The following is a 26,386-nucleotide window of genomic DNA, read 5'->3' as shown; positions in this document are numbered from 1 at the left end:
TGGAGTACATGGTAAGGCGCTGAAAACTTGTGCCAACCAACTGGCAGGAGTATTTTCAACCTCTCACTGCTACGGTCAGGCGTTCCTTTTTGCTTCAAAAGGCAACCAGTGCCCATGAAGGCTAGTGTGAAATGCTTCAGTGTGTCGCCAAGTAGTACTCACATCTAATGTGATGAAATGCTTTGACAGGTCGGTTATGGCTAGAATCAACTCCTGTCTCAGTAAGGACCTGAACCCACAGCGGTTTGCCTCTCGCCACAATAAGTCTATGGCAGACGTAATCTCAATGGCTCCGCGCACAGTGAAGTGCATTACTGTAATAGTTGAAGTAAATAAGTCGTCCTAAAATAGAAATAAAAAAGTAGTGAGGTAGTATTCATAGGTTCAAAGTCCATTCAGAAATAGAATGGCAGAGGGGAAGAAGCTGTTCCTGAATTACCAAATGTGTGCTTTCAGACTCCTGTACCTCCTTCCCGATGGTAGCAATGAGAAGAGGGCGTAACCTGGGTGTTGGAGGCCCTTAATGATGGATGCTGCCTTTTTGAGGCATTGCTCCTTGCAGATGTCCTGGATACAATGGAGGCTCGTGCCCATGATGGAGCTAAGTTTACATCTCTCTGCAGCTTTTTAAACCATTTAATAGGATCATGGCTAATGCTTCATCAGCCTCCCATGTGCGCCTGAGTCATCTCCTTTACTAAGACCAATCTAACTGATTGTCTCTTCAACCCATTTCAACTTATTAAGTTTTAAAGCACTGTAGGGTTTTCATAAAAGATATATCACAAAGAGGTCATAGTTGATTTGTAAGTTAACACAGAAAAATATTAAATCTTGAGATTTTTAGCTGGCAGACTGAAGCTACCTGGCCAGATACATCCTCATCACCATGTTCCGTGTCGTATGATGTGGGCAATCATGGTCTCATGACCACGATGTTCTTGGCAAATTTTTCAACAGGAGGGTTTGCTATTGCCTTCTTCTGGTCAGTGTTTTTACAAGATGGGTGACCCCAGCCATCGTCAATACTCTTCAGATATTGTCTTCCTGGCCTCAGTGGTCACATAACCAGGACTTGTGATATGCACCGGCTGCTCGTACGGCATCACAAAACCCTGATCGGTGGGGGGCTAACCTTGCCCGAGGATGACCTGCAGGCTAGCATAGGGAAGGAGTGCCTTACGCCTCCTTTGGTAGAGACGTATCTCCACCCCACCACCGTATGATTACCAGATGTATTTAAGGTAGGGATTGATCAATATTTGGAAGTTTTAGGAACGGAGGGTTATGCAACCACCAAAGAAGTTGGGGCCAGCATAGAACAGCAATAAACAGTAATGCAGGTTTGAGGCCTACTCCTGCTCCTTAGTTTCTCATGCCTTTGTGTTACTGAAGCTTCCTCCCACTCTCCAACTCCAATACCATGAACCTTCTCCACAACAACTGCCACGACTGATTATCCTGACCAGTCCTCTCCCTTCAATCACCAATTCAGAATGTTATCTGTACTCTTCAGGTTTACTCTGGATTTTGCACTTTCCAAAATGGCTGATGTGAATCTGCTGTGTAATCTTTTATGCACATGACTAAATGTATTCTGCACCGTATCTTAGACACCAGAATATACCCACCGGGGAGGTCACACACAAAATCCAACCAATTCAGGCATCTTACATTTACTGGGCTGTTCATATTTAACAAATCTTTTCTACAAACGTCCTCCAGGAGAACCACAACCTTATCATAGTGTTTGGAGGTTTGCGTGCCTCGATGACCTGCAGAGCTATGCTGACTCAGAGCCTTATGCTTTGGCTCTTGGTAGGGTCACACATCCCAAACAGGTCAAGGGGTGGAGGCCAGACTAAGAACAATCCACTGTTCCTCCAGGTTCAGGAGTTCAGCTCAGGGCTAATGACCCTGTCTGGTCAAAAACAAAATTGTTACGGAAAAAGCAATGAAGAATCCTATATCCGTGTGCAACAGTATTCCTGAGTCTCCACCTGGGATTTGCATGACTGACAGTAGTGAAAACCGAGAGGAATCCACTGGAAAGATAGAGGACATCCTGAACACCGCCAGAGATGGAGGACCTTCATTGTAACCCTAAACGCCAGCAGCATAACAGGCAGTGACTAATTATCTACAAAGCAACACTTTCAGTACGCTGGATGAACTCAGCAGGTTGGGCAGCATCAGTCAGAAATGATGTGTTGACGTTTCAGGCCGGAACCCTTCGTCAGGACTGAAGAATGAAAGATGGGGAAGGATTTGAAGAATGCTTGTAGCGTTGGTTGAAAGACCAGTAATTGAAAGACAAAGGGGTGGGGGAGGGGAAGCATTGACGTCATAGCCCTGAAAACAATGGGTGGTAGAAGAAGGAGGCGGAACCATGAGGGAGCTGGGGGAGGGGGCAGAGTGACATAGGGATAGAGGAAGGGAAGGGGAGGGAATTACCGGAAGTTGGAGAATTCTATGTTCATACCAAGGGGCTGGAGACTACCTAGACGGCATATGAGGTGTTGCTAATTATAACTAATTATCTAACTTCTACTAACATGCATTGTAATGTTCTTATTATGAGCATTCTGAACGAATTCCTGCCAATTTCAATTTTTGCCTGTTAAGGGCACTGAACTTTTTTCTGCTCGGTTTAACAAAGCGATTAGCTGTACACCACTGGTCTGCTGACCGCGAGCTGCCTGGGACTTGCTGATACAATCACTGTTGCTGATCAAGTGCAGCATCAGCATTTGAGCAATCCAGCAGCCTTACATTCACTATCAATTTAAACTGATGAGTGGCTGATAGGTTAACAGGTTCAGAAGAGGAATATATCTGTTGAAAGGCATTTAAGAGCCACCTCTCCAGAAAGTCTGCAAATTTTCTTTAGCGTTGAATAACTCCACTCATAGTGAACAGATTCCACAACATAAGGACTCGCTTTCGAGGACACTACAACTCATGCTCTCAGTATTGTTTGCTTATTTATCGTTTTACTTTTGTTATTTGTATTTGCATAATTTGTATTCTTTTGCATATTGACTGTCAGTGCTTGTTTTTGTTCAGTTTTTTATTTCTTTGTGAATGCCCACAAAAACATGAATCTCAGAGCTGTATGTGGTGACAGATAGGTGCTTTGAAATTTGAACATTATGCTGTCTGTAGAGCTCTATGAGATTTATTAAATGCACCAATCTTTCAACTTAAAGTTGCCAATTACCCTGAAAGAGAACTCATAGCTTACTTCACCATGAAGGTTCCAACAAACACTGCCTGAGCCCAAAATTGAGCCACTGGCAGATTTCCAGATGACCCAGGTTCAATTCCCGGCGCTGCCTGTAAGGAGTTTGTACGTTCTCCCAGTAGCTACATGGGTTTTCCCCCGGGTGCTCTGGTTTCCTCCCACAGTCCAAAGATGCACCGGTTAATAGGTCATTGTAAATTATCCCACGATTAGGCTAGCATTAAAAATTGGTGGATTGCTGTGCAGCGAGGCTCAAAGGGCCAGGAGGGCCTACTCCACTCTGTCTCTCACTAAATAAATAAATGCAAACTTTGATAATAAATTTACTTTGAAATTTCAACATTGAACTGCATGTTAGATGCAGAAGCTGTATATTTATTAAATGTACAAATCTTTCAATTTAAAGGTGCCAATTAGCCTGAAGGAGAACTCATGGTTTGCTTCACCATCAAGAAGCCAGCAGACATTGTCTGAGCCCAAAACTGAGCCAGCGGCTGGCTTCCACTCGGATGGATTTAGATTATCTGTGTTTGATTCTCATTAACACTGCAGGTTCATCTTTGCACTTGAGTTCATTCTGAAGGAGGGCATTGAAGGGAAAACTGCAAGATTGGAATGGTGCCAATACTTCATCCTTTAAAAGCTGTACACTTTAAACTCTTTCCTTTTAAAAAAAAGCTCTATAGTAGATTAATTTCCTTTCCAGACATAAGAGTAGAATTATTTTCACAATGGCACTGAGCTGAGAGCTCTGTTGAATCACAGCTCAGATTTAGTTGTTTTTAATTGTTTCTTTTTAAGTTCATAAGGACCATTTTTGGGACAGAGAAGGGAATTAGGTGCCATGAGCTTCACGGGCCTCTGTGGCTTGCCGAAGAGCATTGGGCTTCTGGGTTTCTAGAGCGCCCGTATTTACTAATTGAAGTCTTAACGAGAGTCATTAAGCCCCTTATGCTTTCCGTTTGATCTTGTCCAATTAACTGTGACTGGCTTGGTGTTTTCCACATTCTATGATTATTTAGTGATTGACTATCTCAATGTCTTTGTTTGTGGAGAATGATTTGTCTTGTGGTGTCACCCAGTCGTGCCTCAGTTCTGTCGGTGCTCTTCTGTATAACCTCTTGTTTCCTTCTCTACGTGGTAGCCTGCTGTTCCTCCGCACCCGGGTTCAGTCGGTGCCAGTGCTCACTGTGACAGAGTCTGCCATTCCTCCGCACCCAGGTTCAGTCCTGCCACCGTGACAATTAGGGGTCAGGTTAAGGTTTAGGGACATATATGTGGGGGAATTAGAGGTCAGGCTGGAGCTCAAGTCTCCATTCCGCATTCAAAGACCAGCGACGTGGACTTAGGACAATGTGGTGGGATGTCAGATCTGCAGAGAGTGGATGAAGGGCCCCCGGTCGGTGGGTTCTGGATTCAGAGTACCTTGCAAGCAGGAGGAACAATTTCCATTGCTCCCCACCCCCCACCGTGTTTACAAATCAATAAGACTTGAGCTTGAAGCTTAGTGCTCGGGAGCCCATCAACGGCGAGTCAGAAGTTGGAGGCCTAGTCTTTGGTGATTGCCTTGTCCTGGAATCGACGCTGAGGATTGATTGGAAGTCCAGAAGTGGAGGCCCGCTGGCTTGAGCCGAGTCCACCAATCTCTCTGAGTCCACCAAGAAGTTCGAAGCCTAATGAATGCGAGTCCCAGTATGCTGGAAACTGAAGGCCAAAGGTGGCCTGTCCTGGGGTTAGAGAACTATGTATTACATGGGTGGGAGGGAGGAACGGGGCTTCCTTTGTTGTTGCGTTGTTCTGCTGAGCATTGTGAGTATGTTGGCGCCAGAATACGTGGCGACACTTACGGGCTGTCCCCAGCACCATCCTGGTCATTAACAAACGGTGCATTTCACTAAAACGAGTAAGTCCACAGCTGCTGGAAATCTAAAGCAACTCACACAAAATGTTGGAGGAACTCAGCAGGCCAGGCATAATGCACTTCACTGTATGTTTTGACAAATAATCTTGAATCTCTGCAACTTTACATTTAAAAAATTTTATCATAATTCCACTTGCTGACAAGTAACAGGGAGGCGCAGTGCTGAGGCTTATTATTGGCTGGGAAACAAATGGAATCTTGCAAGATGAACTGCCAGAAGTGAGATGATTTTTCACTGCAGTACATCCTGCTCAGAAAATCTAAATGCAGCATGTCTGCTCTCAGGTGATACCCAGTTACTCCAATTTGCCTTATAATGTATTTTGATTGTAAAATAAATGTCTCAGGGTGACAGGTCTTTGGGCTTACCAGGAAGGAAAGGGAAGCAAAGAATTGCTATTGTTTGGAATCCTAGACAAGAAGCGAAAATGCTGGAAACACTCAGCAAGCCAGGCAGCACCCATGGAAAGAGAAACATTTTTAAGTCCTCCTTCAGAGCTAAGAAAGGGAGAAAAGAGGAAACTTTAGGCAGCAAAGAACGTGGGGAAGAGGATGGGTTGAACAAAAGGAATACCTTTGATAGGGTAAGACTAGATAACTCAATTTGGCAATTAAGATTTGGCTTTTTATTTGAGTAAAGTTTAGCAGAAAGTTTTAATGATTCCATGACTCTATGAAGGAGTCAGTGTTACATTTTGTAATGCCAGAAATTAATAGAAATAAAAACACAGCAGCTGAGATACTTGTTCACTTAGGTTTTTTTTTTTTTTTTTTTTTTTTTTTTTTTTTTTTTTAAAAAGTCTGGCGCTCATATATGATGGGGTGGCATAATGAGATAAGCCATTCAGATACTTCTTACATTTAACCTATAGTGAATTATATAAGCAAACAATGCTTAATCAAACAATATATTTACATTACTGTGGCCACTTTGTTCTCTGGTTTTATATCCTGTGCTTCTGTCTGTTCCTTTTCCATTTGTTGTGCAGGGGAAGAGGGTTTGGGGATCAATGTTCTTGTTACGTTGTGCAGAGAAGGGAGTTTGGGGGTTGCCAATTGGGATGCTGTTTTTTTGTGGGGGAGGGGGAGGGTGGGTTTGATGTTTCTCTCTGAACGACTTCCATGTTCTTTCTTTGTTTCGTCGCTATCTGGAGAAGACGAATCTCAGAGTTGTATATGGACACTTACTTTGATAATAAATGAACCTTTGAACTTAGAAATATTAAATACACTGCAGTAAGGTGATACACTACATAATAGACAGGCCATCAGCCTCTGGTGCCTCCTGATTCCGTCAGTTTAGGTAATTTTAGCTATGAAATATTATATTTTGTGTTTTAATATTTATTCCCATTATTAGTTTTAATTTGATTGGGTAGTATCCAAGGGAACCTTCAGTTTACAACTGAGTAACATCATTTCCATCTGGAACTGAAAGGCGACCTTGGCAAGTGATTAAAGTTCCCTGACTTCATTACGTCATCATCCCTGAGGCCTGACACAGTCATTCTGTCAGAAACCGAAGCAGGTGGACAAGGCAGGACTGACGGTTCCTTTGGAAGACCAGGTTGAGGAGACATCCAGACGTATGAAAGCCAAATACCAGGAGCATGTGGAGCAGTGATAGAGATGAGGTGGAGGGTATGATGTGAGCCTATAGAGGTGGGGTGTGGAGGTTTTGCTGGCTCACTCTGCAGAACCTACTCTCCTTGGCATTACAGGGGCTACAAAGAGCTATTAGGAGCGTCACAGAAGCTGCTGAGCGAGCCTCCAGATGGCTATGGACCAAGAGGTGTGACCTGGAACACAAGTCGGGTCCTGATCAACCCCGGCTGGGTCAACTGGATGAGAGTGCCTGACGTCAAAAGACCTGAAATACCCGATGACCTCATGGACATACCCTCAAGATTCAACGGAATAAATTTAGGATGGAGATTAGGAGGAACCACTTTTTCCAAAAAGCGGTGAATCTGTGGAATTCTCTGCCCAATGAAGCAGTGGAGGCTACCTCAGTAAAGACATTTAAGACAAGGTTGGATAGATTTTTGCAAAGTAGGGAAATTAAGGGTTAGGGGGAAAAAGGCAGGTAGGTGGAGATGGATCCATGGCCAGATCTGCCGTGATCTTATTGAATGGTGGCGCAGGATCAACGGGCCAGATGACCTACTCCTATTTCTTATGTTACATTGATGATGATATATTCTAACATATTCTAGGAAGTACCACAGCATCTAGAGCCCCTGAGAAAATCCATATTCTAAAAGTTTGTATCTTCTGATTTGATAAAGGCAAACAAGATGATAACAGGTATAGATACAATGGGCAGCAGTTCACTTGGTACAAAAAAAACAACAAGAAATAGTATCAAAATAGCAACAGGTATAACAGCACCAGTTCTGATCCAGGCAGAGAGAAAGACAAAGTTGTTTACAGACAGAGAATTCAACATTACATCAGGAAACCCACAGCATGACCCCGATGGAAGAAGAAATGGTGTTCCACAAGCTGGCACTGGACCGTGTTGTAACATTGCAAGAAGTCACAGGCAGAAAGGACAGACTGAAAGCTAGGTGATGAATTAAACTACGAGGGGTATGGAAACACAAGGAACTACTGCAGACTGAAAGCAGGTTTCTGTAAAGTGATCATCCAATCTGCATTTCAATTTCTCTAATTACAGAGAACAAATACAATTGATACCTTCAATGTGACTGCCACAAACTTACTTTCAAAAGTTTGATATTGTATAGTCTTTAAAGGGTATTAAACAATAGATGATTTGTCATGGGTCAGGGGAAAGCAGTGATTCTTGACAGCAAAGTGAAACAGTACAAGTGATGGTTATGGAATTCACAGGGACAAAGGCCAGAAGAGCAAATGGCAGGAGTGGGGGCTAGGAGAATGGAGAGGTCAGGCGCAAGATTGAAGAAGAGTTTGTAAAAAGTGAAAGGAGTGAAGAGGAAGATTAGCAAGAAAAGGGATGGCAAGTGATTGGAACATTGTAGCTGTGGCTCACACTTAGATGCACAAAAACATACACTTCACATAACCGGTAAGGAAGGTTTGAAAGAAGTCAAGACTAGAGAGTTAAAGATTTTGACAACAACACATGGAAGATGAGGTATTACCAGTGAACCAGATGTGGAAAAATGCAGACCACATCAAAGGAGGATCAGCTAGGATTTGAGAACCTGAGTTATAGGGAAAGATTGAGTAGGTTAGGACTTTATTCTCTGGAGTGTTGGAGAATGAGAGGAGATTTGATAGAGGTAGACACTCAGCCGCAAGCAGTTCACAGCCTCTGCCGACAGTTCTTTCCACTGACAATTGCAAGACCCAAATCAGTTTTGCAAATCTTCGTCGCTACAATTTGTAACTTGCAAAAGTTACTCTAAATCCAAGCTGAGAAGAATGGAGGGAGAAAGAAACAGGAACCCTTCATCAGAATAACCACGTGACCCTCGGTCTATGACCCTTGAATGCTGGAACATGACCCAGTGTAGTGAAATTATAAACCACTTCTTCCTCATTATCACAAACAAGAGATTCTGCAGAAGCTGAATATCCAGAGCAACAAACACAAAAGGCTGGAGGATCTCAGCAGGCCAGGCAGCATCTATGGAAAAGAGTACCAGCCAATGGTTCAGGACAAGACCCTTCAGCAGGACCAATGGACATTTTTGGCCTGTATGTTCCTCTCTGCTTCCTCATTATGACTCTATTGTGTAGGAAAGGAGATAAAAGTCATGGGTATACTGCCAAAGGATTTCAGCCTGAAACATCAACTGTACTCTTTTCCACAGATGTTTTCTGGCCTGCTGAGGTTCCTCCATCATTTTGTGTGTGTTGCAGTGGTTTCCTTTCTCTTTAGTGGTCATCTATCTGAGCCTACAGAGCAACTTAAGCAGGGTGAGGCACAAGAGATGAGGCAACCATAACCAGCACAATCAGTTGAAGTCCCATCCTGAAGGTACAGACTGGTCGTGGATCTCAATGCCAACAAGAGACAGCATTCCAATGAGCTCCCCACTGACCCAGAAGCAGATACTTACCAGGATGCTGCAGCAGGGATCCAATTGCAGACCCAGTACTGTGCACATAGTGATATTAATTGAGTAACAAATCCCAAGATGCAAACAAAGTCAGCATCAAAGTTCAGGCAGAGATTAAAACATCCAGAGAAATCCAAAAACCAGAATCAGGAAACAGGCAGAGTTGCTATTCAGACAGACACAAATGCTAGAAAGGCTCAGGAAAACTCACTGGCCCAATCTGACAACAAACAGGTGAAAACACAGGACTGAAATACACTGAGCAATCAACAGAGAGGCAGATGATAGGTGGAGCACAATGAGATACAGGTGGCAGCAATACAGGTAATAATGAGAAACAGGTGAGAGACGGAGTACTCAGTAATACAGGGGCCAGAGTAGAGCAGGAGCAGGGACAGGAGCACATGGCAATACAAAACCACAGACTGACAGCTAGGGGGAAACACACAAAAAGACAGATTTCAACTGGAGGTACTGACAATACTTCTCACCAATGCTTGAGAGATGTTTGCTCTGGAACAGTCAGCTGCATAATAGACAGGCTGTCAGCCTCTGGTGCCTCTAATCTCACCAATATAACAGTCTGTGGTGAAGATGGAGGAGGAGAAGATGGCAGCGCGTGGCCCCTTCGGTGGTGATGTCTGTTATCTGTCAAGTAGGGGACCATGCACAATTCTGATTTGATGGAGACGAATGTGAGAGTACGGAGGAACATCTGGAAAACATCTGAAATGCTCACTTCGCTACTGCTGCTACTGTGTGGTAACCGGAACCAAGGCATCGGCAGGTTGACGGTGCCTGGAGGTTTATGGCAGGGAGTTTCTCCCTTTTGCTACCTGCTATCGGGGACTCGGGAGTCAATCGGCTCGGGGACTTTTGAGACTTTATTTACCGTGCCCATGGTTTGTTCTTCATCAAATTATGGTATTGTTTTGCACTGCTATAACTATATGTTATAATTACGTGGTTTTGTCAGTGTTAGTCTTTGGTTTGTCCTGTTTTCTGTGATATCACTCCAGAGAAACATTGTATCATTTCTTAATGCATGTATGCATTTCTAAATGACAATAAAAGAGGACTGAGTGTTCTCATAATCTAATCTAATTTAAATTTATTTATGTAATTTCAACTATGAAATATTATATTTCGACTGCTTTAAGATTTATCCCCATTGTTAGTTTTAACCTGATTGAGTAACATCCAAGGGAGCCTCCAGTTCACAATTCAATGGTGTCATTTCGAGAGCCCCTGTGAAAATTTGTATTTTGAAATATTATATTTTCTGACTTGATAGAGGAGAGCAAGATGATAACTGGCATAGACACAGTGGACTGTCGGGGCATGCGCAGGCAACATCAGAACCCAAGCGCAAAGGCAAAGCCAGACTCTAATGCAGAGACGGCAACAAGAGCTTATTCATGATAATTCCAAAACAGCGTCGGCAGCTCAGCCAAGCAACACCGCGAGGAGTAATATTCTCAAAACTATGACCCCGTGATTACCACTAATCTGGTATCCGCTTAAATAACTCAAGTAACACGGAATCCCTAAGCCCATCAAAATAAACTTAACAAGCTTAAACAAAAAGCACCAGGAGACTGCATACAAAGAACGAGTCGCTAGAGAAAAACACAAGGAACTCTAAACGATTAACGGCTGTCATTAAACAACAATAAGCCAATTCAGGAAGTCTAAAATCCTTTGAGACCAACACTCTCTCATGCCCCACAAAGGCCCGAAAAACTCATTACAGTGCACAGCCAGGGACTTTTTCCCAGGATGGAAATGGCTAATAAATAATTGAGCAATAAATATCGAGAAAGTGAGATGTAGAGTCCTTGAAAGTGCGTCCAGTGGTTGTGGGACCAGTCCAGTGACGGGGCAGGTGAAGCTGAGGGTAGTTATCCCCTTTGGTTCAAGGGCCTGATGGTTGAGGGGAAGTAACTCTTCCCGAACCTGGTGGTGTGAGTCCTGAGGCTCCTGTACCTTCTTCCTGATGGCGGCAGCAAGAAGAGAGCATGTCCTGGGTGGTGAGGGTCCCTGATGATGGATGCTGCTTTCCTGTGACAGCATTTCATGTAGATGTACTCAATGGTGGGGAGGGCTTTAGCCATGTTGGAAAAACCTGTATTGACTACTGCATTTAGGAGACGCGTACATGTTTTCAAATTTCAAGTTCAAAGTTCAAAGTACATTTCTTATCAAAGTATGCATAAATTATGCAACCTTGAGATTTGTCTGCTTACAGTCAGCCACAAAACAAGAAACCCAAAAGAACCCAATTTAAAAAAAAAGACCAACACTCAATGAGCAGAGAAAGAGGGAAAAAAACATAAATCATGCAAACAGTAAAAGCAAGCAACAGCATTCTGAATCAAATTGAGACCATGAACCTAGTACCCGGAGCAGCTGGAGGGGGCCCATAATCTTGTTCTCAGTTCGTCATATAGAGAGGCAAATCTCCAAGAGGTTCACAGGCACAAAGCCTCAGCGCTGAGGAGAGCGGGGTAAAATATCATAAGCAGAACCATCTCGACCCTTGCCTCTGGCCCCAGAACCCTTCCTTCTCAGTCAGGAAATTGAAAACATCTTATAGGAAATGCAAATGTTTGATAGCCTGGAAGTACCTTTCGTTCCGCAAGAGAGAACTGACAATATTTTGCAGCCTTATCATGGAGGATATATTTCAAAAAACAGTAAATTATTTAAGTGCATTCACTGTTACAAAGACAAATATTAGCAGCCAATTTGCATGCAGCGTGGTCCTACAAGCAGTAAATTAAATAAAAGAGATTTAACTTTTTCGCTGGTGCTTGAGGTATGATTGGTGACATGTCTACTGGGAGAAATTTTAGCTATTCTGTCATTAAAAGGAATCTTTTGCATCTACCTGAAGTGGCACAGAGGTTTAGTGATACATCCGACTGACTGCATCTTCAATAATGCAATACTTTCTCAATGCTGCGGTGACCTGTCAGTGAGATTATGTGCTCAAGTCAAGAAGTGAAGCTGAACATTCTGCGAGCTGAGAGAACTGTTATCCAGAGTAAAGTAATATGTCTGGGCAGAGGAATCTTTTTGAAAACTTAAACTTTTCCAGACTGAAGGCAGACCATTTTCCTGTAATTTAATTCTCTATTTCTATTTCCTACAATCCCAATGCTTACCTGTTCTAAGCAATTTGACCTCGAAGTTTTTTTGGTGCTTGGAAAGACATGCCATGGCAGTGTATGTTGGAGGTCAAAGAACATTTATTAAGGGTCTGCAATTTGAAAACTTAATAATAATGAAATTTAGGGCACTGTGTGCTATAGACTGAGTCCCTCACGTTGTGAGCACTTTCCTTTGAATGTTCTGCAATGGTTTCTGAGCTGTGGTGGTGGGAGATGAGGGGGAGAAATGAGGGAGAGCTGGAGTGGATAGAGGCCTGGTGGGTGAGGGGAGTATTGACAATTAATTGGAGATGATTGGGACTTGAGAATTAGACTGAGGCATCAGAGAGAAAGTTGAGAACCAGCTGCTACTTGGTGGTCAAGCAGGGGCTGTGAGCAAGGGGTGGAAACAGTTGGGGCTATTGGTATTTGCGGGGGTGGTTTCGGAGTACCAAGAGAAACCTACTGCCCAGGATATGTACTTAACTTACAGAACCTCTTTATAAGAGGGCTCCCAGAGCTGGATTCTACTGTTAAGGGTCTTCTCAGGCAAATTCCTTTGAACTAATAATGGCGTAGACCAGGTCTATGCAGTGAGGACTTACTCTTGCACGAGCAGCTCCTGCAGTGTGTGTCTGGAATCTGCAAGCATTAAAGCATCAGGTATAAAGTGGCGGGGTGGAGATAGGTCTCTACCAAAGGAGGAGTAAGCTGCTCCTTCCCTCTGCTAGCCTGCAGGTCGCCCTTGGGCAAGGTCCCCCAATCAGGGTCACATGAAGCCATGGGAACATGGGGTGGATGGTCGCATGCACAGTTGGTGGGTATCACAACTCCTGGTTGTACCACCACTGACGCCAGGCAGTCAATCTCTGAAGAGTATTGGTAATGGCTGTGGTCACCCATCTTGTAAAGACACTGCCCAGAAGAAAGCAATGGCAAATGGTAGAAAAATTTGCCAAGAATAATAAAGGTCAAAGACCATGATCGCCCACATCATACGATAGGGCACATAATGTACAAAGGAATACCGTGGCCCCAGAAGAAAATCCTGGGTTTAACAATCTCCTTATCTTCATTGAAGATGGACTGTCCTGGATATTTTATTTTAGAACTCTCTAAAGCAAAGGCCTTTTTGTTTTCTCAGACAAGCATGTTGATTTACCATTCACTTCAGAAGTATCCTTTCCACATCCACTCCATCAAGATGCAAGGTAAAAGCAGAAAAGTGAAAGAAACTGGCCTCTTTTCTCAAAGCTTGCGACTCCAGGTTCAGTGTGTATCCATGTGAATCAGTTCCAGGAGGGAGAGGAGAGCTACAGGCAGCAGCAATCACTTCAATGCATGCCTGCCTGTTCTTTAAACTGTGCCGATTGATTTTAAAATTCAGTTAAAAACAAGACAATGTTGGATTGGGGGTGTATAATTGTTATTTTTCTTATGGTTTAACCTTCCTATGCTTGCTTGTATTCCTCGTAAGGTCACCTGCATTGCTTGGTGAATTTTCCAGCAATTACGGTAGAGTTGGTTCTGCATCTTTCTGGAAGCTTCTTGGTTTCCTGTGGCAGATGTCACACTGCTTGGCAATTGTTGTTGAATGGAATTTCTATTATCTCTAGTCTGGTGAGATAACAGAAATTCCATTGATAATAGTTACCAAAACGAAAATCGCTACGCAGTGTGACACCTGCTGCAGGAGCTTCGAGGAACAAATGGAATTTCTGTAATCTCTAGTTTGGTTGGGTTGCAGAGTGGAGAGGCATCTCAACCAAAGGAGGTGTAAGGCGCTCCCTTGGGCAAGGTGTAGCACTCTGATCAGGATCATGTGAAGTTATGGGAGCAGGTGGTGGATGGTCGTATGAGCAGATGGTGCACATCACAAGTCCTGGTTATGCAACCACTGACACAAGGCAGACAATCTCTGAAGAGTATCGATAATTGGCTGGGGTCACCCATCTTGAAAAGACACTGCCCAGAAGAAGACAATGGAAAACCACTTCTGTAGAAAAATATTTGCTAAGAACATGGTGATCAAGATCTCATCGTCATAAGACCCTGATTGCTTATGTCATACAATATGGCACATAACGAATGAACTAGTCGGGTATGAGAAGACCAGGACTACATCTTAGTCTGCTCTTTGTTCTCTCGACCCTTCTTCTTCTTCTTTTTTACTCTTGTAACACTCATTAAAATAAGAACATAAGAAATAGGAGCAGGAGTAGGCCATCTGGCCTGTCCAGTAATATCATGGCTGATTTGTCCATGGACTCATCTCCACCTACCTGCCTTTTCCCTATAACCCTTACTTCCCTGACTATGCAAAAATCTATCCAACCTTGTCTTAAATATATTTACTGAGGACTGAGGTAGCCTCCACTGCTTCACTGGGCAGAGAATTCCACAAATTCACCACACTCTGCGAAAAGCAGTTCCTCCTCATCTCCGTCTTAAATCTAACTCCCCCCCCACCCCAATCTTGAGGCTGTGTCTCCTAGTTCTAGTCTCACTTACCAGTGGAAACAAGTTTCCTGCCTCCACCTTATCTATCCCTTCCATAATTTTATATATTTCTATAAGATCTCCTTTCATCCATCTAAATTCCAGCAAGTACAGTCCCAGGTGTCTCAATCTTACTTCATAGTCTAACCCCCGCATGTCTGGAATCCACCTGGTGAGCCTCCTCTGCACCACCTCCAAAGCCAGTATGTCCTTTCTCAAGTACGGAGACCAGAACTGCACGCAGTAACTCCAGGTGCGGCCTCACCAGTACCCTGTACATTTGCAGCAATAACCTCCCCGCTCTTAAATTCAATCCCTCCAGCAATGGAGGCCAACAGTCCATTTGCCCTCTCGATAGCCTGCTGCATCTACGAACCAAAATGGCTATAAAAACTGGTTTTACGCCTTATTCTTGACTTCTGAAGAACACTTAGATCAAAAAAGCAATTACGATCCAGCAATGCATGGTGTACATCTGCAACACAGCCTTAACTGGCAGTAAAGCAAAACTACACAGGAGATTTCAGTACAGTGGCAACCCTTTTGTAAGAAAATAGCACCTCAGCACTAGCAGAGTGTCGGGAACAAGCATCAAGGCATGTGAACTGCTTATGCAATGTACAAGAATGTTTCTCAAGCCAAGATGTGGCAGACAGTTCTGAGAATGCAGAGGCATGGAGCAAGGGAGTAAGAGATAGCAATTTCATTCACAGAAGTCAGCTCCAAGGCATATTACGCATTCACCAACATAGAACACTAAGGATATTCTGTCCCTAGAGATGTTACAGGACTATTTCAGCCCACAACATTTGAAACAGCTAGGAGCTGTAATGTCAGCCAACAGAGTCAGAAAATGAGAGAAATAACAGGTGATTGTATTATTGAACTGAAAGATCAATTTAATCAATCTAACGTTTATAGTTATATTCTGGTTTCTTTGTTCTCTAAAGGAAGAACAAATCCAGTTTCAGCCGCTCGGCACAAATAAGGTCATATTTAATTCGGCTAATAGTGTTGCAGGTTCCATAGAGACAGAGGCCAAAATAGCCAGAAATGAAACAGTAGCCGACTCCCAAAGTTTCAGTCCAGAAACGGGGACAGCACGCAGGACTGTGAGTGCTGGGTTTCTATGCTAATGTAGTACAAGCCATCATTCCCCATGCAATTGCGTTTTAAGGAGACCAGATGTGTCAGGGGAAAGAGCACGTAGTGGAGGCCTGGAAACCTAAATAGAAGGCTACAGATGGAGGATTATTTTTAATGTAATACTGACTCAAGGCGGGCAGAGTAAGAAACAAAAAGGGAATCTTCAAAATATTGCAGCTGCAGGCTACGCATGATTTGCATTGTGCAGTATTTTTGCTGTAAGGGGAAGACAACAGGATACATCATGGAGTAGCAGACCGCACGACCCAATTTACATCGGTGGTGCGCAAGTGGAACAAGTCAAAAGCTTTAAGTTCCTCGGGGTCAATATCACAAATGACCTGACTTGGTCCAACCAAGCAGAGTCCACTGCCAAGAAGGCCCACCAGCGCCTTTACTTCCTGAGGAAGCTGAAGAAATTTGGCCTGTCCCCTAAAACTCTCACTAATTTTTATAGATGCACCGTAGAAAGCATTCTTCTAGGGTGCATCACAACCTGATATGGAAGCTGTCCTGCCCAAGACCAAAAGAAGCTGCAGAAGATCATGAACACGGTGCAGCATATCACACAAACCAATCTTCCGTCCGTGGACTCACTTTACACCACATGCTGTCGGAGCAGTGCTGCCAGGATAATCAAGGACACGACCCACCCAGCCAACACACTTTTCATCCCTCTTCTGTCCAGGAGAAGGCTCAGGAGCTTGAAGACTCGTACGGCCAGATTTGGGAACAGCTTCTTTCCAACTGTGATAAGACTGCTGAACGGATCCTGACCCGGATCTGGGCCATACCCTCCAAATATCCAGACCTGCCTCTCAGTTTTTTTGCACTACCTTACTTTCCATTTTTCTATTTTCTATTTATGATTTATAATTTAAATTTTTATATTTACTAATTTTCACTATTTTTAATATTTAATATTTGCAATCCAGGAAGTGGGAAGCGCAGAATCAAATATCGCTGTGATGATTGTACGTTCTAGCATCAATTGTTTGGCGACAATAAAGTATAAAGTAATTGGCGTAGCTACTGACTACTCCAATGTAGGAGTCATGTATCTATTTTCTGTCTGTCTGTATTGTATTTTGTGTTATGGGTTTATTACGGGTAATCTGTCACGTGGTTTGGAGCACGGTAGCAGCAAATGAGTATCGTTACTTGTTCAAACCTTATCTTCTTCTGCCTTCCTCTCCCTTCCCTTCCAGTCCTGATGAAGGGTCTCGGCCTGAAACATCGACTGTTTATTCCCATCCATGGATGCTGCCTGAGCTGCAGAGCTCCTCCAGCACATTGTGAGTATTGCCCTAGATTTCCAGCATCTGCTCCACCTCGTGCCCACGCTTTGTCTTAGTTTGGTTCAGTCTAGTGGAGAGGGAGCAAGCCACAGGAAATGATTTTTTTTTTTGTTGACCGCTAATTGAAATGCTTAGTTACGCTAATTATACTATCATACTGCCTAGTATTGTTATTAGACCGCTAATTAGGCCATTAAATCGCTAATTTCATTTCATTAGTTTTTTATTGCTGAAAGATTGTTCATCTTCGCTTGTTCTGTAATAAAGGATCAAACCTTTTCCGATTTGGAAATTCATTATTTGGAAGCACATCAGCCAGTGTTGAGAACACTGTCTCAGTCGCTCAGCGGTTTTGCGTTGGTTTCAAGTGATCGCTGTTGATTGTTCCATTATGGGGAAAGATTTCCAGTGAAAATCAGTTCAGTCTCCCAGCCTGAGTGAGGAGCATCGGCAATCTCACTACTTGTTCAGGATGCAGTTGATGGTCAAAGGCTTCAGTACCCTGTAGTTACGGTAGATTATGCTATACAACCACTCTTGATGAGCAAGAATTAAGGTGTGCAACTTTAAAACTCATTTTTTTCAGCCAGAGGCTGGTGAATCCGTGGAATTCATTGCTACAGAGGGCTGTGCAGGCCAAGTCATCAGAAATATTTAAGGTGGAGGTTTATAGTTTCTTGATTGGTGAGGTCATCAAAGGTTACAGGGAGAAGGCAGGGGAATTGCACTGAGAGGGATAACAAATCAGCCATGATGGAATGGCAGAGCTGACTTGATGGGCTGAATTGCCTAATTCCGCTCCTATGTCTTCTGGTTTTAATAACTTATGGTCACTTGGAAGGACATGCTTGGCATTCAAATGGATATGCCAGCATTACATTTGGAACCTCCGTTGACTAAGTTTAATGACATCTTCTGTAAAGCCTGCACAAAAAACTGTCAATTCCAAATCTCAGAGATGGCTTAAAGCTGGTGTCAAACTAATCTACTGCAAGTCAGATTCTTTATTCCTTGAAGAGTCAAGTGAAGGATGAGTTGAAGAAATGGAGCTTTGATGTCAAAATCACTTATTGGATCAGATTAAAAAGTAAGAATATGCAGTGACTACAAGATCATTTTAAATCTGGCAGTTCACCATGAATAATTTTCTTTACTAACTTCCTAAGACCTACAGTATATCCAAAATCAGCAGGGTGTAAGTTTTAGGTGAAAGTATTTTTCTGCATGTTTATGCACAGCTGGGTGTGGATGAGGAGAGTCAGAAGTAACATAGTCTGTACACAATAATACAAAGTGGATTTCAGTTAATTGGGCCGTCGGTTAATCAAGGCTGCCACTTATTCGTGGCAACTCTTAAAGAACAAAAAAAATCAAGAAAGCAGCCAAGAATTCTCTTTGGTTATTTGGGATACTATGCAGCTTAAATGGGATAGGAGAATGTTGCCAAACAGTTTCTAACTAACGTAAGTTATGTGCACTTGCATAGCCGATAGGCTCAAGGCTGTGCTTTGAGCAAACGCCTTTACAAAAGCATCTGCTGCATGTGTATATGTTCAAAAACCAGTGAATTTTGTCGCTGATAGATGATGAGAAATAAGCAGTAAGACAATTCGGAACTGTTTTTCTCACTGCGGTTTCAAGCATTCAGGCTTGGACATACCAGAAACGGCCAGGGGTGAAAACAAAACGATTTCACTGTTTCAACAAGATAGAAGCTATGAACGATTTGAAGGTATTGACAATCATCTTAAACGTTACAATGAAAATGAAGATTTGGGAGATGCAATCTGACAGCATTGTATAAAAGCAGTCCATTATCTGCACAAGGTGTCTGTGTTGACTTTCTTCATTTACAATCAAACAGACGCAGCGCGGATGAATTCGTCTGTCGATAAGTATTAGAAACTAATACTCAGTACTGCACTAGTATTGGTTCTGTTCTAATGTTCTACTATTCTGAATCCTGAAGAACTGTTTTGGCCTGAATCGTTGACTGTTTGTTCTCCACAGATGCTGCCTGACCTGCTGAGATCCTGCAGCATTTTGCGTATATCAGCAAACTCATTCGTAAGGCCAGTGATGTTGTGGGGATGGAACTGGACTCTCTGACGGTGGTGTCTGAAAAGAGGATGCTGTCCAAGTTGTATGCCATCTTGGACAATGTCTCCCATCCACTACATGAGGTACTGGTTGGGCACAGGAGTACATTCAGCCAGAGACTCATTCCACTGAGATGCAGTACTGAGCGTCATAGGAAGTCATTCCTGCCTGTGGCCATCAAACTTTACAACTCCTCCCTTGGAGGGTCAGACACCCTGAGCCAGTAGGCTGGTCCTGGACTTATTTCCTGGCATAATTACATATTGCTGTTTAATTATTTATGGTTTTATATTGATATATTTATACTCTATTCTTGGTTGGGGCAACTGTAACGAAAACCAATTTCCCTCGGGATCATTAAAGTATAACTATGACTATGACTATATTGCTTTGGATTTCCAGCATTTGCAGAATTTCTTGTGTTTATAGTGTTCTAATTTGTTCTGTATTTTATTTAAATACATAATTTGTTACTCAGTTCACGTTTTTATACCTTTTTAGCTACTTCCACGAAACATTCTAATTGGGGCAGCGGCTTAATGGGGCCAATATGTATGGTTCTGATGTGTCGCAATTAACCAGTGTCCACAGTAGTTGTACTCTGTTACAATATGTAGTCAAATTAAGGCAGCACAAAATGGAAAAGGTTTACAGGGTAGTAATAATTGTCTGTGCAATCAAAGTGATCTCCTCATGCCTACAATTAGTGCAGAAAGTACTTCACCCATTATCGAAGTACGAAAACACGTCAAAGTAAATTTATTATCAATGTACATATATGTCAACATATACAACCCTGAGATTCATTTTCTTGCAGGCATACTTAATAAATGCATAGAATAATAACCATAACAGAATCAGCAAAAGATTGCACCAACTTTGGCGTTCAACCAGTGTGCAAAAGGCAACAAATAGTGTAAATGCAAAAAGAAAGAAACAGTAATAATAAATAAATAAACAATAAATATTGAGAGCATGAGATGCAGAGTCATTGAGAGAGAGCCCATTGGTTGTGGGAACATTTCAGTGATGGGGCAAGTGAAACTGAGTGAAGTTTTCCCCTCTAGTTCAAGAGTCTGATGGTTGAGCGGTTGTAACTGTTCCTGAACCTGGTGGTGTGGGTCCTGAGGCTCCTGAACCTTCTTCCCAATGGCAGCGGCAAGAAGACAGTATGTTCTGGGTGGTGGGGATCCATGATTGTTGCTGCTTTCCTATGTCAGCGTGTCATGTAGATGTTTTCAATGGTGGGGAGGACTTTACCTGTGATAGCCTGGGCCGTATCCACTACCTTTCGTAGGACTTCCCATTCAAGGGCATTGGTGTTTTCATACCAGGCCGCCATCCCATCTGCAGATGAAGCATACGGAACAGAGTATATCTCAGTCCTCAGCCTCTTAAAGACAAGACTGACGCTTGAAACGCGAGCAGCCAGGGAATGTCATGGAGATTTGCTCTTTTCTCAAAATGAATCCACACTATTCTAAACTCCTGCCCTAGCCCAGCAATGTGTTAATTTCTTCAGAAGAACTGGAAGTGGAATTGGACTAACATGAAACAGGAAACAATTGATCAAATACAGTTTGAATAGTGGATCTCTTCTGGTTCACTATGATACAAAGAAAACCCTAAAACCAGTATAGAATACTTCAAGGTACAATGTGCTTTTGTAACCAGCCAGGCTGTGGGCGATGGACAGGGCTAACCATTAGCATTTGCTTTGCAGATTCTAAACTATGCAACCAAGCACAAATTGGGAAGGAAGCTTTAGCAATCATTTTTGGAAAGTGTGCTTCATGTTTGAATATAATCTGTGATTGGCTAAACTAGATCCTGCAGCAGGTTGTTCCAACAATGGCAGCATTTAGGATGCAGAGATGGGCAATCTTGCTTTCACAGTGTGTCTTATATGTATTTATATTTATTGTGTGTTTTATTTAATTATTATTATTGTGTTCTTTATCTTTTCTGTGTTTCTCTTTGTGCTGCATCAGACCCAGAATAACAATTATTTCATTCTCCTTTCACTTGCATACAGGACATGGTACTTAACAATCTTGAATGTTGCATGCACAATCTTGGATGCCCCTCCGCTCCGTATCTGCCAAAAGCAGAACTTCCCAGGTCGAAATGTTCTGATTCCCATTCCCATTCTGGCATGTCGGTCCAGGGCCTCCTCCTGTGCCAAGATGAGGCCACCCTCGGGCTGGAGGAGCAACAGCTTATATTCCATCTGGGTAGCCTCCAACCTGATGGCATGAATATCGATTTCTCCTTACAATAATTCTTCCCCCCTTCTTCGATTCCTCACTCTGACCTTTTACCTCTTCTTACCTGCCTACCACTTCCCCCTGGGTCCCCTCCAACTTCTCTTCCTCCTGTAGTCCACTCTCCTCTCCAATCAGATTCCTTCTTTTCCAGTCCTTTACGTTTCCCACCCATCTGTCTTCACCTGTCAGGCACCTCCAACTGGCCTCCTTCCCCTCCTCCCACCTTCTTATTCTGGCGTATTTCCCCTTTATTTCAGTCCTGAAGAAGAGTCTCAGCCGGAAACGTCAACCGTTTATTCACTTCCATAGAAGTTGCCTGACTTGCTGAGTTCCTCCAGTATTTTGAATGCGTTGCTTTGGACTCCCAGCTTCTGCAGACTTTCTCGTGTTTATAATCTTCAGGGTTGTTCATCGAAGTGTGATGGCAGATACTCTTTATTTTATCGCACGAAGCACCTGGTGTAAGTTACAGATGAGAGGCTACTCAGGTGACTGAGTGTGATGTGCACCACGAGCTAGTCTATGAACACGCTCTGAGAGGTTGGACCAGCTGAGATAGGAGACCCTGGGATGAACTACAGCCTATCGTACAGAGTGGAGAGGTGGAAAATAAAGCAAAGGGCAATAACTCAAGGCAAGAAAAAGCAATTTCAATCAAGTGAGAGAGTCAAATCGCCACATGAGAGTCAGGAACCGGGAAACCCACCAACAAGATCTCAGGGAAATAAGATCAGAATCAGAATCAGGTTTGATATCACACGCATAGTTCGTGAAATTTGTTGAATTTGCAGCAGCAGTACAAGGCAATGTATAATAATAGAGAAAACACCGTGAATTACAGTGAGTATATATATAATAGTTAAATTAAACAAGTGGTACAAAAACAGAAATAAAAAAGTAGTGAAGTAGCCAGTGTTTGTGGGTTCAATATCCATTCAGAAATCAGATTGCAGAGAAGAAGAAGCTGACCCTGAATCATTGAGTGAAGGAGAATGTTTCTGTATCTCTTTACTGATGGCAGCAAAGAGAGCAAGGCATGACCTGGGTGTTGGGGACCCTTACTGATGGACGCCGCCACCATTTTGAGGCATCGTTCCTTGAAGATGCCCTGGATACTACAGAGGCTAGTGTCCGTGGTGGAGCTGACTAAGTTTACACCTCTACGCAGCTTACTTCGATCCTGTGCAGTAGCCTCCCCCAACCCTCATACCGCACAGTGATGTAGCCAATTAAAAGCTCTCCATGGTATCTGTAGAAATTTTCTCATGTTTTTGGTGACATTCCAAACATTTTCAAATTCCTGATGAAATATAGCTGCTGCTGTGCCCCCTTTGTAGCTGCATCGATACGTTGGGTCCAGGGCAGATCCCCAGGGATGTTGACACCTAGGAACTTGAAACTGCTCACCCTTTCCACTTCCGACCCCTCTATGAGGACTGCCGTGTGTTCCCTCATCTTACCTCCAGACGGGTATTCAGTAGACATTGGAAATAGTCCAGAAAGATCTCTATTGGTCAGGTAATCACAGTAAAAGGTCCACCTAATGATCCTGAAGTGGTGTGTGATGATGGAACTATTCCTGACAGTGACACCAATCAACTCTGTCAACGAGTCCGAGAACACTAATGAATTAAGCCAAGTGGTTGCAAGTTCTTCAGTCCAGGAGACAGGTGCACAAAATGAAGGTTGAACCAATCAGGAAAGCCAGGAAATAGAATTTGTAATGACTGTGATGTTACAGAATTTAATTACAGCATTTGTATATATAATGTGAATAGTTAGCATGCCTTGACGTTAGACTAGGATAACATATGCATCCTTATTTAGAAACTCTTGTTTAATCTATTGATATGATTATATGCTGACATGGGAGAGGGTTCAGAGGAGGTTCACAAGGATGATTCCAGGAATGAAAGGAACATTTGATGGCTCTAGGTGTGTACTTGCTGGAATTTAGAAGGATGAGGAGGGATCTCATTGAAACTTTTCGAATGTTGAAAGGCCTAGACAGAGTAGGTGTGGAAAGGACGTTTCCCATAGTGGGGGAGTCTAGGACAAGAGGGTACAGCCTCAGGATAGATGGGGCATCTATTTAAAACAGAGAAGTGGAGGTATTTCTTGGGCCAGAGGGTGGAGAATGTGTGTAATTTGTTGCCACATATGGCTGTGGAGGCCAGGTCGTTGGGTGTATTTAAGGCAGAGATTGATAGGTTCTTGACTGGTCATGGATTCAAAGGTTATGGGGAGAAGGCTGGGGAGTGGGGTTGAGGAGGGGGAAAAAAGATCAGCCATGATTGAATGGCAGAGCAGATTCAATGGGCCAAATGGCCTTATTCTACTCTTATGTTTTATGGTCTTATGATTACAGTTAGCCAATGCTCTCTGCATAGTTGGAGATCTATGCCGGAGTACACCAGAAGCCCCCTCTCATGGGCAAGATGGGACCAGTGAAGCAGAATGCACAGCTTCCACCAGGTGGCAGCATTCCCTCAAAATCCAGGTGGCATCATGTGGGCATCAGGGGAATTCAAAAGAATGGCTGAATTCAAGGAGGACTTCTGCATGGTGAGAGAAGGAGAAATTCGGAATGTTCTTCCACCAAATTTGCCGGTCATTTGGTCTTTAGTATGAGTGTAATGCATGGGACATGGGGAAAAGACAAGTTAGTAGATTTGGGTCACACATTAGCCATAGTATTGCCTGCCGGAATGGGTTGACGTACATTCTTAAAGTTCAAATTGATAAAGAACTGGGGAAAATATATCTGTATGTTTTTAAAAAAGCTTTTCTCAGCCTAAGAAAGGCTTAAGACACGACACAAAACCTTATTTTAAAGCTAGGGGATATATTAATACCTGTAATGTACTGAGAGCAGCAAATATCCCTGTAGATGACAATATAGCAAATATCCTTGTGCTATAGATGAACCAATAACAAACAGTGCCTTTAGGCAATAAAGTATCCCTATGAATTTCACAGGTTTGTCTCACTGATGTAAATCTATGAAATAACTATGAATACAAGCCTGTACTGTTTTGTCTTATATACAGTACCGTACAAAAGTCTTCGACATATATATATATATATAGCTAGGGTTATGACATATAACTATGACATAAGGTTATAGCTAGTTTTATGTATTGCTCTGTACTGCTGCCAGAAAAAAAGTGGGAGGAGAAGATGGCGGCGCAATGCAGTGCGCGCAGCTCTCCGGTGAAGTGATATCGTATTTGTTAGTAGGATGCCGTGCACAATTCCAATTTGATGGAGACAGACATGAGAAGCACAGAGGAACATCTGGAGAAACTTCTGAAATGCCCGGTTCGCTGCCGCTGCTACTGTGCCATCGAGAATCTCCGGAGGGAAGGCCCCAAAATCCCCGGCTTTGCCTGCTGCTGGCGACCGAGGCTGGGGTCGAAGCGTTCGGCAGAGATGGTGCTCGGTACTCGGTATCGGAGGGCTGGTCGGAGGCTTGAAGTTTTCGGACGACTCAGAGTCGGACTGTGGTTGGGCATGGCAGGGAGAGTTTTCTTCCTTCTCCCGTCTGCGTGAGATGTGGGACTTTTGAGAGACTTTGAACTTTTTTTACCGTGCCCATGGTCTGTTCTTCATCAAGTTATGGTATTGTTGCACTGTTGTAACTATATGTTATAATTATGTGGTTTTGTTAGTTTTTCAGTCGTGGTCTGTCCTGTGTTTCTGTGATATCACACCGGAGGAATATTGTATCATTTCTTAATGCATGCATTACTAAATGACAATAAAAGAGGACTGTGTGTCCTCATAATCTAAAAAAATAACAAATTTCATGACATATGTGAGTGATGATAAACCTGATTCTGATATGGGTCTCTATTGTGGACTGAGAGTGGGAAGGGGGCAGGGAGAGGGGAGTTATGGTTGGGAAAAGGAGAAGGGAGCAGGAAACACCAGGGAGACATTCTGTAATGATCAATAAACCGATTGTTTGGAATTAAATTACCTTGCCTGGTGTCTCAGGGCTGGGTGTGTCTGCACCCGTGCCACACCCACCCCCCCACTCCTGGCATTCCTCCTTTGCACCTGCCCCACACCCGTCCTGTGGGTCTTCACTCTTGCCATTCTCAACGTTCATTGCCCCCACCAGATATACAATCTTGCTCTCCACTCCACATTGACTAATACAGTACAGTGCATGAGTCTTAGGTACCATGGCTATATTTATGTGCCTAAGACTGCAGAGTGCTGTACTATCAGCTAGAACTTCCATTCAAGCCCGAGTGAAAACCACACAGCTTATTCTTGTTGGTGCAAGATAGCAATGTATCATTATGACAAAGCAATGATATCCCATTAGAGATGATTTACTCTCATTCTCTCTTTCTCCTACAAAAGTCCTTGTTAATTGCCAAAACCTATATGACTATCTTGAGCTATGTAGCAACTATTTACATTTTCATTCAACGCAGCCCTTGAAGTTTCTGATTTTCCTGCTCGATAACGCATTATTCTGACTAAACCCGGTGTCTGGTGCCAGATGTTCTGAGCAGATCAAATCCGTTATGAAGAACTTGAGCTGTTAGACATTCTATTTGTGTACAAAAATTATTATTGTGTACCAGATGTTTCCTGTGGGATGTAATTTAAATTGCCTTGTAGTTGGCTATCGTTCATACAAAAATTATGATGTAAAATTATATTCACTATTGCACTCCTACCCACAGACAA

This window comes from Mobula birostris, chromosome 30 (genome assembly GCF_030028105.1).
Source record: "Mobula birostris isolate sMobBir1 chromosome 30, sMobBir1.hap1, whole genome shotgun sequence".
Lineage (NCBI taxonomy): Eukaryota > Metazoa > Chordata > Chondrichthyes > Myliobatiformes > Myliobatidae > Mobula > Mobula birostris.
The sequence above is the reverse complement of the archived record's forward strand: the minus strand, read 5'-3'. Positions refer to the sequence as shown.